This window comes from Ipomoea nil, unplaced genomic scaffold (genome assembly GCF_001879475.1).
Source record: "Ipomoea nil cultivar Tokyo-kokei standard unplaced genomic scaffold, Asagao_1.1 scaffold2749, whole genome shotgun sequence".
NCBI lineage: Eukaryota > Viridiplantae > Streptophyta > Magnoliopsida > Solanales > Convolvulaceae > Ipomoea > Ipomoea nil.
Genome location: NW_017619177.1, coordinates 148,225 through 159,996, shown reverse-complemented (window position 1 = coordinate 159,996; position 11,772 = coordinate 148,225). Strand labels below are relative to the sequence as shown.

The following is an 11,772-nucleotide window of genomic DNA, read 5'->3' as shown; positions in this document are numbered from 1 at the left end:
GAGTCCTTGATTGTCTCCTGTTTGGAGCCATGTTGCTAATCTATAGAACCAATATTTATACCGATTTAGAGGGTTTGTCCCCTTACCTTGGTGTGATAAGCGAAAAGGAGTTCTTTTAAGGTAATGGGGGATAAGGTGGTGGGATGTTATGTGATGGTGATGGGTAGGCTCACAATCTCACCGCGCGTCTTAAGATTCCTGAGTCCTATGTTCCTGAATACCTAGAGTTCAAGTCTAATGTCCTAAAGTCTGGTCTTAAGAGTCTTATCCTAGGGTCAAACTTAGGCTCTGATACCAACTGTAACACCCCGAAATTTTAAAACTTTTAAGACTTATATAATAAGGGTAATTCTCATTAAATCCCAAAACATAATCATAAGAGTACGGGGTGCTATGTCACACCTGAGCTAGAGAACTCAGGTGCACAGGCTAACTAACTAAAATCCTCAACAATGTCAATACATAAGCATGGCACGCAGGCCGAAAGGGAAACTATCTATTCTACGCTCCAAGTCTCTAGCGCGCTCCAGTGTCTACTCATCTGTACCTGAAAGCCAAATATATCTGTTCAGCGAGAGATGCTGGTAACCCACTCCAACGCGTTGAAATACATTATAGATAGATATATAGAGATATACAGAAATCATTTCGAAGCAGGAAGATATATACTTAAGAGACACTAGCTAGTTTTAAAACCGGGAATAGACTCAGCAAATAGGGATGAGCACATCAAATAACAATAAGCATTTAAGTAGAGACAACATCACAAGGAATACAAATCTCAGGTCACTGATCACTTTCCAATTCCAAACACATCATCATCCAATCACCATTCACGTCACATCATCATTGCATCACCATGCATATCACATCATCATCCAATCACCATTCACGTCACATCATCATTGCATCACCATGCATATCACATCATCATTGAATCACCATTCATATCACATCATTACTGATGGCGCCACGGGACCAATCGCATGCCCCGAACATGAGGGTCAATGCATATAGCATTAACACAGGCCCGCAGCACCCTACCTCAGTACCGCGGTATGAGGGGAGTTGATCGCAACCAACCCTTTGAGAACCGTTGACGAACTCAACGTCGGACCACGATCCTACACACCGCTGACGCACCCAGTCGGTGGACCGCGATCCCCATTTCAAGTGGGGACTTACGACCCTACACACCGCCGATGGGTACGCCGGTGGACCATAGCGGATCAAGCCCGACACACCGCAGAGCTATACTCTGTCGGTGGGCGAAGATCCTTGGAGACTATGGCCCTACACACCGTCGTCCCATCGCTCGGTGGGTCGTAGCCAGCCGTAGCCCTACATACCGCCCCGATTACTCGGATCGGTAGACTACAGCCTTCGTCGGCTTATTGGCCCTAAACACCGTCCTGGCGCGTTGAGGTCCGGTGGGTCATAGCACCGAGGCCCATGTGGACCGCAGCCCAATAAGTGAATCACTGATCGCAGCCAGGAGAATGAACCGCAGCTCATAAGTAATCATCAGTGGACCGCAGCCCTATATAATATTTATATACCTGACCGATCGCAACCGGTCTGGTTAACAGTTGGTATGGTTCTCAAACCATCCAACTGCCCGTATAGCCAACTTGATCGCAACCAAGTTGGGGAAACCATGCATCACATAACACCTTAGAGCACATAATAGCACATTAGGAAGGGGAGACATATAATAACACTTACGTGTGATCAATCACATACTAAGAATCGTCCTAAGGGTTTATACGACTTCCACCTAGGTTAACGGGTTACCAATTCAACTAGCATGCAATCACTAAGACTCATTTAATCCTACGAATGGTGCCCGAAACATCAAACTAGACTCAGGTACGATAAACGGGGTCCGTTGGGACACCACAGGGAATGGGGAACATCAAACGGGGAAGTCGGGGGGTGGGTCACGAACCAGCGGGTAGCCGGTGGGTGAGGGATCACCCGCCGGAGATCACTGCCCAGCAGCGGGTTGCCGACGGTGATCTTCGGGCAGCGGGTAGGTGGCGGGTACCCCTACCCCCACTGACTTATTTACCACAATTTCGTCCCGGGATCCTTTGTGGAACCCGAAACCATGCTTAGACACTTTTAAACGCAATTAACGACACCACGTAGTCAATTAATGGATCAAAAGCAAGAATTACATATAACTCATCCTATTACGACTTCTAAACATAAACAACACCCGAACATGCGAATTCCCACCCAATATATATTATATCACAAATTCCCAATCCATCCTAGGGCTCTAATTCCTTCCAAATCATCAAAATCACAATTTATCTTTAACATCAAGAATTATCAAGATTCGTCAAGAATCGTTACATCAATATCAAGAACCTCTTTTCATCATCAAGATCATCAATATTATCAAGAATACCACCAATCATCTTATCAATCATCAAGAATATATCACAATAGCATAGAAGCATAAATCAAGACACTAGCATATAGAAGGAGGCCAAGGAAGGAGATTATTGCGAAGAAAATAGGTTTTGTTGAGACATGGGTTACCTCTTAGCCTTAATTAATTTCCTTGGCTATGAAGGGTCTTTCTTTAAGATTTCTCCTTTCTTGATTTCTCCTAAGGGGATTCTTGGAACTTCTTGTGTGGTGTTAGATCTAGGTGTCTCCTATGTCCGTATTTACATACCTAGGAGTCCTAATTAGGGTCTAAGTGGTATGAGCTTGTTAATTCTAATTCCTATGAGACTAGGGGTTTGGTTTTAGGGCTCAAGGCCCATGATCCATAGTGGGCCCCTCTTTAGTCATTTAATGGATTTTAATTCCCTTTTTGGGGTGGGGGATAATTAGATTAGTTCTAATTTAGGGGTCGTAACACGGGGGTGTTACAATTGTTCTCTACAAAGTCGGGCACAATATTTTGGATAGAAAAAATTTAAACTTATTAGACATCCTACAGCCACTATAGGGTTGTGTGAGTTCATGTGTGAATTCAAAGAGACCCAAATTTACATCCAAACATATTAAATAGTTTCCACTAATCCACTATGAGATTAATTAAAAACAAAGATGCAGTATTTTATTGATGAATTTACAAGTAAATAAGTTGGAAGATAATGTAAGATTTTCCCTAATAATATATATTGTATATTATATATTGGGGCCTTAATTAAGTGGTGCAAGTTGACTAGGCTTATTAAGTGGTCTAGTTGGACTTAATAACTAGTAGTTGTTAGTCAACCAAACTCTGTGCCTAATATAACCTGGATTGATGGGATACAGGATTATGGATTAGTTAGCACATTCAGTTACGGTACTCAGACCGCTCAGTAGATACCAATACACCATCTAGGGTTCTGAGTCAGGTCTGAGGCAAAACATGGCTGACGGTCTACCGTTAAGAGGCAACACAACAAGAACATCAACTATGGCTGGAGATCAACACGGCTACGCTTCCGCTATCATACGAGGTTAGATTTCTCGTATATTATGGTTCATATAGTTAGACTATTGTATATCTAACATTTGGTATCAAGAGCCTTTATGAATCTTTGCCTGGTTGATTATTTTGCCTTAATCAACATTAATGTATTTTATATACATCAAGTTTGTATATATATATATTTTTTTCTACTGAAAAATTTCCGGCGGCACGAGTGTCTTCGGTTCTCCACTTCTCCTTTGCGTTAAAGCCGATTATGGAGTTGGAAGGTGCGTGAGATGAGGAAATTAAAGTTTTGTCCTGGATGCCTGGATGGTATGTTTTGATCATGCAATTATCATTAATTTACCATATATTTTATTTGCTTTATTTAATTTTATACATATTAGTTTTGGTAAATGGTAATTATTTAGTTTATTATTACCCACTTTATATTACCTTAATTAATACCGTATATTATTTGCAAAATGGTAAATATATGGTAATTGCTTGTTTTGGAATATTGATGCCCTTTAGTTTGTTCTTAACATTTGGCATTAAATTCATGATTAAATTATCATTCAATTTAGGGCAAATATTAAGTTTTAATTTGCTATTTGAATTTTAATTTAATGTTAAGATGCAAATTAAATTGCTTTAAGTATTGCAATTTATTTAAGATATATGGGTTAATAATATATTAATATGCAAATTCAAGCATGCTACGTATATTCATAAATTATTGTTATTGTTATACATTCATAATAGCATGCATTAAGGTTGGATTTAGCATATTATTAACTCATAAATTCTTTTTTAAATATCATTCAATTTTGGATCCGTAGGTCAATTTTAGGCATTATGACCTACTAAAGTAGCTTGTTTTGGTTTCCCTTTAATTTTGAGCACATTTTAATTTTATGTGTCTCTGGAACTTTAGAACCTATTTTGAACAAGCTATTTGGGACCTATCTTGGGTCATTAAACTGTTAAAGTATGGATCTCATCATTTTGATTGATATTTTAATGATAATTATAGCTCCTTATAACATGTTTATTAAATTTTAATTATTACTAACTACCATAATTTGGTATTCATCGTTGGTAATAATATTATGTTTTGGGTCTACTTCAGTATTAGACCATTTTTCATCCATGCATGTTATAATTCACTTAGGCCATTGAGGTTTATGAGCCTAATTTGAGTAATTAAGTGCTATAATTATTGTCTTGATCTATTTTGAGACATTAAGGATTAAGGATTTAATTGTTATTTTGGCCATTAAGAATTACAAACTATTGTTTAAGTTGATTTTTTTTTTTTAATCTATCAATAGTTTTGCGAGGCCTTAATAATAATATTAACTCTTTAATTTTATGGCAAAAGCAATATAGTTGGTATATTGTCTGTATAATGGTAATTTAGTTATTACCATAACTTCAGTCTCCCTAAGTATCACAATAGTCATGGTTAATTATTATGTGGTAATTGAGATTAGTATTAGGCATCCCTTAATTACAGTTTTGCCACTTATTAAGCTAATAAATTCGGCATTATTAATTACTGTTATTAAGTTTAGGGGCTAATCTCATTTTATTACTTTTCATAATAATTATCAATTCATGGTAATCTGCTATATTTGGTACATTGGCATGATTACCACTTCATTTTACATGACTATTAATGTTGGTAATTAAGTGCTACCAATAAATTTTTTAACGTACCATTTGACGCTGCATCGAGTTCATTGACACCGATAGTGAAGATTGGGAGAATTCTGGAATTTTTTCTTCTCTTGTGGATCGTCATCGTTGTCAGCGCAATGGGTAGATGCGGTTTGCATCATTAAGGTTAGTCATTAGTTATCTTTTATGGTTATTATTGATAATTAGTGCTACAGTTACAGTTAACCGCTAATTTGGACTAGTCACATATTTTATCTTTAGAAAAATGAAAACATTAAAAGTGCATTACCATACTTTAGTTTGTCATTACTAATGTTAATAGTGATTATAATGTTACTTATTGCTATTAATAATTAGTTAATTAATGATGACATTAATATTGTTATGGTATTCAGTTATGCACCTTGAACTGTTTCCAAATAAATTTATGTGACAATACTCCAGTACAGAAAATAATTTTATTGACATTAATGTTTTTCGGACTTCAAATTTTTATTAAGTTTTCAAAAATTTTATCCGAAAACGTTTATAAATGTTAGCGGTTTTAATCATTGTTTTTTCGATATTTAATCTCCTACATAATGTGATAATATTATTATGGCTATTTATTGCTATTTTGGTTATTTGCAATTTTGCCATTAATAATAATAATATTATCAACTGGGTTATGGAGAGTGATTTTGAATCAATTTAGCAATCTTGGAAAAACATATTTTCTAGGCAATCGACTATTGCCATTAATTCCATAATTCATTTAGTTCTTTGAGTTATGATTGCCCATATTTGATCAAGTATGAATAAATGAATATTTAGTGTAAATTCATATTATTTAGTTGGTTCATACTCTTTAGATTGTTTTATGCATTCGGTCACATTAAATGCATAATATTAAGTTTAATTATGCAATTAGGGTTCATGAGAATTTGATTTACAAATGCTAGCATATCCTTTTGGTTTGATATTGTTTGAATTTGTAAATTCAGTTATTTCTCATAAATTTGATCTTTATGCATTAAAATATTTTCCCATGGGCTTACAGTTTAAAAATTTTAAAGTATATATTCAGTACATTATTATTCAAAATGTTGGGTCTCTTTTGGTTTGGACTCATCGGTGTTTGAATATTAAGTTTATACTTTAAAATCTCATATTGTAAATTGCTTTAAGTTATGCAATTTATTTGGAATATATGAGTTTAATGTTTAATCTTATGCATATTTGTCCTAAGCATAATATTATGTTTTAAATTATGCAATTTATTATGCCTTTAGCAATGCATACTTTGAGATGGAATTATATTAGTTCCTATTTAAGTTGGACTTATGCATAAACTTCAGTTGCGGTAGTGCCTGAATTTAAGCACGTTTAATCCGCTAATTTAGTTCACCATTTAAGCTTTAATCATAGGTGAACCATTCAGTTTTTTGGTGTATATCCTCCAATTTTAGGTTCATACTCCCAAACAGTTATACATTAAGTATATATGAATCGGGGAGACATACTAGTTTTAATGGACATCGTGTGCCACTAGTCTCCTTAAATTGATACTCTATTTAAGGAATTGGTTTTCAGTGAGACTTAGTCTCTAACCGCCTTTCCTCGGAGTATATTTAGATTTTCCCATCACAATCTGGTATAATCTGTTTGTCAAAATTTTAAGTATTCCTTGCCAATGTGATTTTATTTCGGTTCATTAAAGAATAGCCAAAGCATCTTTAATTTACTGGAATATCTTGAGTTTTCAATCTTGGTTAATTAAGGAAATGCTACAGCATATTCAGCTACCTAAGATTGTTAAGTTTCAATCACATAAAGTGTAGACAATGAATTGATAATTGTCTAGTGATCTTATAATTTTAATTTGGTTATGGAGTAGCCACAACATTCGTAATCTGTTAAAATTATATATTAAGCGGTTTATTTTGATCACATAAAGTTTTAGACATATCATTTGTGATTAATTGTATGTAATATGATGAAATTTAGCCCACAGGCAATTTCGTTATATTTGTATAATTAATCAGGATGAAATACTGGACTACGGTCATAATTTAGCCCACAGGCAATTATGTATCGGAATGTAGTTCAGTAGTTTTATCAGTGACGATAGAAATAAATCAATTTATTTGATAACTTCCAATTCTATCATGGAGTTTAATTTTATGATGTAAACTTTAGATCATATTTCTTAATTTGCCCACAGGGATTAAGAAAAGGAACATGATTAAGTTTTTTATCGTAATGATAGCAGTGAATCTTATTGACTAAAACTTTAGCCTACAGGCAAGTTTTATGTCATTTGATTCTTCAACTCATTTGATAATGGTTTCATCATAAATAAATTTTTCAGTTGGATTTAATTGAGTAAAACTTTAGCCCACAGGCAAGTTTTATGTCACTAGATTCTTCTGACTCTTTAGTAATTGTGAAAAATATTATCATAAGGGTTTCTTAATTGGATTTAATAGAATTAAAACTTTAGCCCAAAGGCAAGTTTTATGTCAATAAATCCCACCACCCATTAAATGATAATTTTATCACAATTTCTTAGAGTTATAAATTCAGTTCAATTATAATTCTATGTTTCATGGTTTGCATTGGCAAAACATGTATTCAGTCACTTCCCAAAATTTAGCAACTTTTATTAATTAATCCACGAATCTTGCTCGGTTTTTCGGACTAACTGTAGTAAGTTACGTGATTTGACATACCTTTTGGATTCCAATAATGATAAAATGTATCTTTTGAGCCAAATTCTATCTTGGTTTTGAAAGATGTATTTTGTTTCTTTTAGTATGTCCAACTATGGTGGGGAAATATATCTTCATTATTTAGTTGGACTTTAATTGGAACCAAAAATTGATTATTTAGTATGTCCAACTAATGGTGGGGAATTATGTCTTCATTTGTTAGTTGGTCAATAAATCAATTATGAGTATGTATATTATTAAGTTCATTTTATTAATTTCGCTGAAGAATGTTTTAATCAGTGGGAGTGATCATTTAGAAAAAGATCATTAAGATACTCCACTAAAGCTTATGGATTTAATTGGCTTCATACGTTTCAAATTGGATTGTGTGTTACACAATAAGTCCATAAGATTCCACAAGTATTAATCTTGTATTTGTTCATATAAATTCATAAGTTCAAATTATTGAACATTCGGTTGTGCAACATATTTATGAAAATGTTGCAACAATACTATGAAATTTATTAGAACAAAAACATTTAATTTGTGGGGCACTGTCATTTACTAAATTCTTCAGTGATTAATAGAGTCTTTAGTTTCTTCAAAATTGATCTTGGGCCATTTTAGTTTGTAAGGCTCAAAACAATTTTGTGAGACATATAAGTAAGACTCATTATGTTCAGTTCATTTAAAGTGAACATTGAAGTTATTTGAGAAGTTATGGTGTATGTTTAAGATTCCAAATTTATGGACTTGGACATTTGGTTTATTGTCTAAGTTATTGGAATGCTTCTGTGACTTGACTATCTTTTGGCTATTTTTGATGAGTGGGAGTGACAGACGTGTTAACTCCAAGCTCTTAGCCGTTAGAGATAGTACTTAAAGTTAACTTATAAAGAAGTCACGGAATATAGTAAGCATTATGCTAACATGAAGAGATCTCTACTTAAGGCATGCTTATAAAGTTTTAGAGATCATACAGTGTACTCTTTTGTACAATTTGGATGTGTTTTCTCCTTCAGTTGTGCACATAATGTATTTTGAGAAACATCCCTTAAGGTACCGAGAATAAACATAGGGTTTGTTCATTAAGGACCTAAGTTGGAGAATTAAAATGCATGTGACCATAATGGACACTACTCGGATTAAATAGAGGACATGTCACTATGATTCGTGTATTTTGTTCTTTGGTGAAGGTTGTGCTAGTACTTGCACCAAGTGGGAGAATGTAAGATTTTCCCTAATAATATATATTGTATATTATATATTGGGGCCTTAATTAAGTGGTGCAAGTTGACTAGGTTTATTAAGTGGTCTAGTTGGACTTAATAACTAGTAGTTGTTAGTCAACCAAACTCTGTGCCTAATATAACCTGGATTGATGGGATACAGGATTATGGATTAGTTAGCACATTCAGTTACGGTACTCAGACCGCTCAGTAGATACCAATACACCATCTAGGGTTCTGAGTCAGGTCTGAGGCAAAACATGGCTGACGGTCTACCGTTAAGAGGCAACACAACAAGAACATCAACTATGGCTGGAGATCAACACGGCTACGCTTCCGCTATCATACGAGGTTAGGTTTCTCGTATATTATGGTTCATATAGTTAGACTATTGTATATCTAACAGATAATACCTGCTGCATCGAGTAATGTTGAGAAATATTATGGTGACCACATATGGACTCTTTATACTTGCGTTCACCATAACTGAGTTCCATGGTATTGTTGCTTTCCTTTGCGATGGGCGCTCAAAAGTTTCACCATTTGTTATGTTATTATCTCCTAGAAAGATGAACCATTATTCCTACAATGCACAAGCTCTGGAAATTTTCTTTCATATAATTTCAGTAACACAAGGCAGCCTTGTTAATAAAATTATACCAATATAAACAAGCCTGCAGAACAAAATTGACTTTCCACCAGAATATTCAAAACTTAGTGATGTGTGCAGAAATAATTTCTAGCTTAAAAAATGGAAATGCAGAAGTAGAACTTTATCATATTAACATCACTGCCAACTAAGAAACTGGATATATATATATATATATATATATATATATATATATATATATATATTGATCAATAAAAATAAATAAATAAACTTCCATTTTGATTTTACTGAAGCAAAAACAAAACACACTGGGGGAATCGGCATACTAACAACTAGTCAGGTTTGAGCTCAAATTTTCATCGCAATAATTCTTGAATGCCAATAATCCATAAAAGGGTCAAATCCTCACCCTAGCAAATCTGTTATCTTGAATGTCAATTATCCAAAAATTATATACTGTATTATCTTGAAGCACAACGATCCACAAAACAAAAACAAAAAAAACAAAAAAAACAAAAAAATAAAAAAGGTTTCGTATTATATCCATGGAGGGTTCAACAGATTTCAAATCATAAAAAATTAGTGTTATGAATAATTCATCAGATGGTGGATTCAACCGACGGAGGGCACTCTATCAATTCTATATGACCTATTCAATTCTATTTGACCTAAAATCATTCACAGCCGGAGGATGAAATGAGGAATTATTTGAAGATTTACCAGTCACAAATGGAGGAGGAGGCAGTCATAGACGGAGGAGGAGGCGACTGCGACGGAGTTCTGCTGCACGGCGATGGCGATGGCGATGGCGATGGCGACGGCTGCACGGCGATGGCGATGGCGATGGCGACGGCTGCACGGCGATGGCGATGGCGGTGCTCTGCTGTGTTCTGCGATGGCTGCGTCGACTATTCTGCATTCTGGAGTGTTCTTGAGGAGATTTCACACTTAGCTTTTATTCTTTTTTAATTTTAAGTAGGAAAAAAAATAAAATTTGACAAAAAATATTGGGACGGAATAAATTCTATCGTTAATTCCGTCGCAATATTCAGTCAATACAACAAAACTTCATTCATTTAACGACGGAATCTAGTTGGTCGCAATTTTCGTCGCCATTTTGCGACGGAACGAAAATTGGTAGTCTTTCCCGTGCGTAAATTCGATCGTGAATATTTTACCGTCAATATTTCGCGGGCTTTATTTTATTTTTGCGCCAAGATTCGCGACGAAATTTGATTCCGTCGCCTTTTCCATCGTCATTTCGCAACGGAATGTATTAGGTCGCATTTTCGGTCGCTAAATTGCGACGGAATATTGTCCGTCGCGATTCGCGTTTTTTCTTGTAGTGATATAATTTATGCGTGGCCAACCACAGTAAACGACCCGAGACACGCCTAAGGGGTCATGCACCTTCCTCCTACGCCGATGGGATACCAATTCGACTAGCATGCAATACACAAGACTCTTTCATCCTAAGAATGGTACTCGATGCATCAAACTAGACTCGTATACGACAAACGGGGTACGACGGGACACAACGGGACACGGGGAAACATCAAATGGGGAAAAACATCGCGCTTCGTACCGAAGTTCCAGCGGGTGGCCGGCGGCTGGAGGGCCACCCGCCGGCGGCCAACTACAATGCAGCGGGTGCCCCGCGGGCAGTCGCCATCCCGCCGACTGCCGCTGGAAAGAGGGTGTTTGGTAGCGGGTAGGTGGCGGGTACCCCTGCCCCCACCTACCCCCCACTGACTCCTATGTAATAAATTGGTCCCGGGATCCCTCGTAGAAGCCGAAACCATGTCCAGACACATTGAAATATAAACAACGACACCACGTAATCAAGTAACAGATTAAAACCAAGAACCACACCAAACATACCAAGAATAACACAATACGAAATCCACGTTATAACCCTAGGGCTCTAGTCATAATTAAAACTCAAGATCATTTATATATTTTATCATAGAATCAAGAACATCAAGATTATCACATAACCATCAAGATTAACACATAAACATCAAGATTATCTCATAAACACCAGATCAATCTCAGGCAATGCCTTATAAAGACTCGAGCACAAAATCATATATCAAGGAGCCAATGAAGAAGATTATAGCAAGGAAAATAGGTTTT

At 35.6% G+C, this 11,772-nt stretch overlaps 1 long non-coding RNA gene across 1 annotated transcript; it reads right to left on the bottom strand.

Annotated features, from left to right (window-relative positions):
- Nucleotides 1-506: 506 nt before the first annotated feature.
- Nucleotides 507-10,544, bottom strand: LOC109156656. The gene is made up of 3 exons (XR_002050086.1): nt 10,357-10,544; nt 9,440-9,587; nt 507-547 (listed from the first exon to the last, which is right to left on the bottom strand). It is a non-coding gene; the product is annotated as an uncharacterized LOC109156656 (long non-coding RNA).
- Between the last annotated feature and the right edge of the window lie 1,228 nt (nt 10,545-11,772).